Below are 7,089 nucleotides of genomic sequence, written 5' to 3'. Positions count from 1 at the left end.
AAAATCCACAACAAAATTAAAAATAAAAATTACCTCTTTGATCATCATTGTCACTGTGGGAGGTCTGAAAACAGACAAGTTACTAATATCTCCTCCATAACCACTGACTCTTATTTTCTGAATTGTGGCCTAGGAATCAATGTGACTTACAAATCTGAAAACGCATCCTCTGATTCATGTGGAAATTTTCATTTGCATCCTAAGCAGTGTAGTCCCTCCAAGAATTCCTTGGTATGGTTTCCCACATTTCACCAGCTGGTCCTTGTCTTAAGCAGTTTGTGTGGCTCTTACAGAAACACAACGTGGGTATAGAACACAGAGGTATTATTATCTTTCCATGAATTTTGGCCCCTTTGGATCAGGCAGAGAACCAAAGTCCAGGTAACTCACTAGGCAATTGTACTTTTACATTGCTGGCACAAAACATTTGATCAAACACCTTGCAGGAGGAAAGGGTTTATTTTGTCTTACAGACTTGAGGGGAAGTTCCATAATAGCAGAAGAAAACTGTAGCATGAACAGGGGCTGGATTTCATCTCTTGGCCAACATCAGACGGACAACAGCAATGGGAGAGTGTGCCAAACACTGGCAAGAGGAAACTGGCTATAACACCCACCTACTTCTAACAAGGTTCCAATTCCCAAATTTCCATCAGCTAGGGACTTAGCATTCAAAACACATGAGTTTATGGGGGACACCTAAATCAAACCACCATTTTTATTTTTTTTTTTTAATTGAGAGTGGAAAGGAGCTGGATCCCACTGAGGATAAACCATGAGTCAGGCTCACCTTTGTGAGCTGAAGAAATTTATGGACAAGAAGGTATCACTGAAATTAAATGGGCCAGACATGTCCAAGGGATACTATGGAGATTTGATCTCTTCATGAATCTTATGATCAATGAATGTGTGGAAATGATAACTAGTGGGCAGCAAAATAGTATTGGGACGGTATTCATACGAGGAAATAGCATCATCATGTTGGAAGCCTTGGAATGAGTTTAAACAATGGCTTTTCAGAGAATTTCATGCCCCCTTCTCAAAGGGCCTGTTGTAATATTGATGTGAAATCAGGTCATGTACATTTTCATATTAAATGTTTTGCTAAAGATAATAGTCAAAAATGCTCTTTCAGATGTGAAAATAAAAGTAGAATGAGTTTTTTTTTTCTAACATGAATTTCCTAGACCAAGATTGTTTTCAAGTTCTGTGCATTCAAATGGAAGGATTTATTAAATATAAAAAAAAAAAATTGAGAGCAGGGTAAAAATAGTGATGGCTCAGCAGTTAAGGATACTTCGTACAAAAGCATGAGGGTCTGAAGAGGCCTGAGAGACTTGATCCCTAGGACCCATACAAATACCTGGGCTTGGCTATGTGTGCCTTTAACCACCAAGCCATCTTTCTAGCCCCAAGGCTTATATACTTAGATTTCAATATCCAGGCTGTCAGGGATATTTGGATTTTATCAATCAGTATATTCATTTTTGTTTCTTAGCTCTATCTTCTTTCCATGTGATAAATAAGCTACTTTTGGCATTACTGAAGTTCTTAATAAAGAAATTAAATGAAAGAGCTGTGGGAAGCTTTCCTAAAGATATTGACTGGATGTGTTCTGTTGCCACCCTCTTTGATCAAGTTCTCACACAACTGCTATATGTTGACTTCTTTAGCCTGGGTTTCTCTGTTGTTTATTATGAAGTTTCCACCCCATAGGAAATGTTTCAAAAAGCTGCCTTTTTGAAGTTAAATCTTTTTAAAAAATTATTTATTTCTAGGTGTGTGTGTGTGTGTGTGTTTGTGTGTGTGCGTAAATGGGCACATCAGGGCCTCTTGCTGCTACAAATTAGCACCAGATACTTGTGCCACTTTTTGTGACTAACTTATGTGGATGGCTTGGGAATTGAAATTGAGCCTGCAGGCTTTTTCAGCAAGTGCCTTTAGCCTCTAAACCATCTTCCCAGCCCCTTAAAACTAAATATTACACCTTACATTGTTTCACATAACCTCAGTTCTCTATAGCTACAACATATAATTTAATTCATACATATTTTATAACAAAGTTTAATTGTGAAATCATGTATTTCTCATTCTAAAACTTACCTCTTTTCATTTTTTTTCTAGACAAAACTTGACTACTATGAAATTTCTTATGGTTATTTTCTTTAAAAAAAGTAAAAAGAAAACTTCTACCAACACATGCTGGCTCTTTTCATGGCAAGACTTGCTGAGCCACAGGCCACTATGTCTAACAGTAATTCAACAAGGTACCACATTTCAATTGCTTTGTCACATTTCAATTAGAAGAGCTTTGAGGTGAGAAAGAAAAGGAAATAGAGTGGGAGCCAGGTGATACTGAGAGAAAACCAGCAGGAAAAGCCAGGTTCTAATATGTCTTAGAAAAAGAAAAAAAAAATCAGAATTTTCAGGAACAACTTGACTCTATCTTCAACACAAAGTAACTATTCACAATATGGACACATGAGTATACCAGAGCATTGCATTTAAGTAGACTATTTCCTAAGTCGCAATGATGATAAATGGATCCAACAGGAGATGCTTTTCTAGAAGCTACGTTCTAATTGTGGAGAGGTAATTTATACTGGTCTTTCTGATTGCCAAAAAGAAAAAAAGAAAATCTAGCTTAAGCAAAAAGGAAACATATTGGCTGAAATAACTTATAACCCAGAGGTGGTTTAACTTTGTACCTGGCTGTATTCTAAAAGGAGATCATTCAGGTTCTGTATCTCTCTGTGGTTTTGCTCCTCTTTTTGTTGGGTTTCATTCATAGGCAGGTACTTGGATCTCAGGGCAGGATGGCAACAGGCTCACACTCAGAGCCTTAAATAGTAGACTATTTCCTCTCGTACTTCTTCTCAAGTGTAGTAATTATAGTCAATATCACCTACAGATATCAAGATATTGAGCCTTAATCCCTGGAGCCACCAAATGTTACTTTTTTATTATTAATTGTGAACTTTACTATATGAACAAATCGTGTGTTGGTTGCATTCCTCTTTTATTATCCTTTTATATCCCCTTTCCTTTGCCTCCACTGAGGGCCCTCCTCAGTGGGGTTGTTGGTATTCACCATGGGGCTATTGATGTGTCAGCTCAGTACTCAATAATGAAAGAAAAAATAAATGGCATTCTGATGTTGTTAAGACCCAAGCTGAGAATACATGTTACCTGTAAACTCTAAAGAAGGAAAAAGAAATACATGTTAGTTTTGCTGTCACAAATGTGTCCCCACAGGTAGGGGAACTACTGTATTATAATCATACACACCATTCCAAGTACAAACGCACTATGGTTTTAGGTGAGAATAATACTTAATATTTATTTCTTAGCCTTCTTTCCACTTGTGTTAAAAAATCTTATGCTATCACTATCAGTGTTTGCTGAAGTCAGAGTACACTGAACAAAGTCCTTAGTATTTTCTACCTTGGCTGGGTGGTCTATCAAGACTGAGTTCAAGAATGGCTCTGCTTTTTTGAAGCTCTTTGACCTTGGGAAAGCTATTTATATTCTCCAAATGTCAGTTTCTTTATATGATATAAGAGGATGAATGATTTGTAACATTTGTTTGAGGGTTTTAAGCAGCACATGTGAAAGTAGCATGATACAAGGTACGAAGATGGCATGACACAAAGATGGCTGTGATGTCCTACTATAAGTCAGTAACTCAGGTGGCACAATTTAGCTCATTATTCCTTCATTTGTCTCCAGGTCCTTACTACACCGCAGCTCAGCCAATGACACATTTTTACTTCAAAAGATCTACTTATGACTTCCATGTGGCTCAGCATGTTAGTTCCCAGAGAAGCTTGATGTCAAGTGTATTGACATGTCTCCCCCTTCTGAACGCTTTGTAAAGTTTAAAAGAAGATTTTTCATCAGGACTGAATGATACAGGGATAGGCCTGCTTCTTTAGCCCAAAACTGGCTAAAGAAGATATAGAAATACCTCCTTTATAGAAGATAAAGAGATATAGAAATACCTCCTTTATAGCCCCAACCTGAGATGGCTCATTTGCTTTAGTTGTGAAATTTAGGTTTTACTTCAAAAGATAAAATTCATTGGATCCCTTAGTTTTTCCTTAGCTTTTTCAAATTTGCTCACAAAAACTTCTAGTCAATTAGTCAAATTTACTTTCTCATTTATGGACATGGTGCTGAAGCAATTAAGAAAGCTGGCACAGTTTGAGCCATTGGGACCAGTGGTCTGCTGCTCTTAAGAACATTTTACCCTGAAGCTCCTGAAAGCCAGCATCTTATCTCTGCCATTGAGCAACTCCTAAGCTACACAGTGACCCCATAGCAGCTCAGGGATCCTCAGAGATATTTGGGAAATTCATGGCCAGGTTACAAAGGCTTTGGTGTTTTTCCATCTTTTGCACAGGAAAGTTTAGGATAGTTGCAAGCCCTCATGGGCATTGCCAGCATATGTTATTTAACAAATGAATATCTGCTCCTATTCAGGTTATTTGTCATTTCAATCATTATACATTACATCTAAAATAATTTTTGATAGGGATTGCATTAAATGTGTAGATTGCTTTAGGTAAGATTGCCATTTTCACGATATTGATTCTTCCAAGCCAGAAACAAGGGATGTTTCTCCACTTTCTAGTGTCTTCTGCAATTTCTCGCTTGAGTGTTTTAAAGTTCTCATTGTATAGATTCTTTACTTCCTTGGTTAGGTTTATTCCAAGGTATTTTATTTTTTTTGATGCAATTGTGAATGGAAGTGATTCTCTGATTTCATCCTCTGTGTGTTTGTTGTTAGCATATACGAAGGCTACTGATTTCTGTGTATTTATTTTGTATCCTGCTACATTGCTGTAGGTTTTGATCAGCTCTAACAGCTTGCTAGTAGAGTCTTTAGGGTCCTTTATGTATAGAATCATGTCATCTGCAAATAATGATAACTTGATTTCTTCCTTTCCAATTTGTATCCCTTTTATGTGTGTCTCTTGCCTTATTGCTATGGCTAAGACTTCCAAAACTATATTAAATAGAAGTGGAGACAGTGGACACCCTTGTCTTGTTCCTGATTTTAGTGGAAAAGCTTCCAGTTTTTCCCCATTTAGTAATATGTTGGCTGTAGGCTTGTCATAAATAGCCTTTATTATATTGAGATATGTTCCTTCTATTCCCAGTCTCTGTAGGACTTTTATCATGAAGGGATGTTGGATTTTGTCAAATGCTTTCTCTGCATCTAATGAGATGATCATGTGATTTTTGTCCTTCAACCCATTTATGTAATGTATTACATTTATAGATTTGCGTATGTTGAACCATCCCTGCATCTCTGGGATAAAGCCTACTTGGTCATGGTGAATGATCTTTTTGATATACTCTTGTATTCTGTTTGCCAATATTTTGTTGAGAATTTTTGCATCTATGTTCATGAGGGAGATTGGTCTGTAATTTTCTTTTTTTGTTCTATCTTTGCCTGGTTTTGGTATCAGGGTGATGCTGGCCTCATAGAAGGAGTTTGGTAGGATTCCTTCTTTTTCTATTTCCTGGAAAAGCTTAAGAAGCAATGGTGTTAGCTCTTCCTTAAAAGTCTGGTAAAATTCAGCAGTGAATCCATCCGGGCCTGGGCTTTTTTTAGTTGGGAGATTATTGATAACTTCTCGGATCTCCATGTTTGTTATAGGTCTATTTAAGTGATTAATCTCATTTTGATTTAATTTAGGTAGGTCATATAGATCAAGGAAATCATCCATTTCTTTCAGATTTTCATACTTTGTGGAGTATATGCTTTTATAGTATGTCCCTATAATTTTTTGAATTTCTCTGGAATCTGTTGTGATGTTACCTTGTTCATCTCTGATTTTATTAATTTGTGTCTCTTCTCTCTTTCTTTTGGTCAGATTTGCTAAGGGTTTATCAAAAGCTTTCTTCATGGAAATAGAAAAAACAATCCAAAAATTCATTTGGAATCACAAAAAAACCTCGAATATCTAAAATAATACTGAGCAACAAAAAAGAGGCTGGTGGTATCACCATACCTGATTTTAACCTATACTACAGAGCCATAGTAACAAAAACAGCATGGTACTAGGCACAAAAACAGACATGTAGATCAGTGGAACAGAATAGAGGACCCAGATGTAAGCCCAAGTAGCTATAGCCACCTGATATTCGATAAAAATGCCAAAAATACTCATTGGAGAAGAGACAGCCTCTTCAGCAAATGGTGTTTTGAAAACTGGATAAATATCTGCAGAAGGATGAAAATAGATTCTTCTCTCTCGCCATGCACAAGAATTAAGTCCAAATGGATTAAAGACCTTAACATCAGACCGGAAACTTTGAAACTGCTAGAGGAAAAAGTAGGGGAAACCCTTCAACATATTGGTCTTGGCAAAGACTTTCTGAATACAACCCCAATTGCTCAGGCAATAAAACCACAGATTAACCACTGGGACCTAATGAAATTACAAAGATTTTGCACCGCAAAGGACACAGTGAAAAAAGCAAAGAGGCAACCTACAGAATGGGAAAAAATCTTCGCCAGCTATATATCTGATAGAGGATTAATATCTAGGATATACAAAGAACTCAAAAAGTTAACCAATAAGGAATCAAACAAGCCAATCAAAAAATGGGCTAAGGAGCTAAATAGAGAGTTCTCAAAGGAAGAAATACGAATGGCATATAAGCACCTAAAAAAATGTTCTACGTCACTAGTCGTCAGGGAAATGCAGATTAAAACTACATTGAGATTCCATCTCACTCCTGTCAGATTGGCCACTATCATGAAAACAAATGATCATAAATGTTGGCGGGGATGTGGAAAAAAAGGAACCCTTCTGCACTGCTGGTGGGAATGCAATCTGGTCCAGCCATTGTGGAAAACAGTGTGGAGGTTTCTAAAGCAGCTAGAGATTGATCTACCATATGACCCAGCTATAGCACTCCTAGGCATATATCCAAAGGACTCATCTCATTTCCTTAGAAGTACATGCTCAACCATGTTTATTGCTGCTTAATTTATAATAGCTGGGAAATGGAACCAGCCTAGATGTCCCTCAACAGATGAGTGGATAATTAAGATGTGGTACATTTATACAATGG

The 7,089-nt window shown here is 37.0% G+C and overlaps 1 pseudogene; it reads left to right on the top strand.

Moving 5' to 3' along the window:
- The first annotated feature begins 775 nt into the window (after nucleotides 1-775).
- LOC123458500 lies at nucleotides 776-999 on the top strand (annotated as a pseudogene).
- Nucleotides 1,000-7,089: the final 6,090 nt, after the last annotated feature.

The sequence above is a fragment of the Jaculus jaculus genome, chromosome 2 (assembly GCF_020740685.1).
Source record: "Jaculus jaculus isolate mJacJac1 chromosome 2, mJacJac1.mat.Y.cur, whole genome shotgun sequence".
NCBI classification, from domain to species: Eukaryota; Metazoa; Chordata; class Mammalia; order Rodentia; family Dipodidae; genus Jaculus; species Jaculus jaculus.
This window is presented reverse-complemented; position numbering and strand designations above follow the sequence as displayed.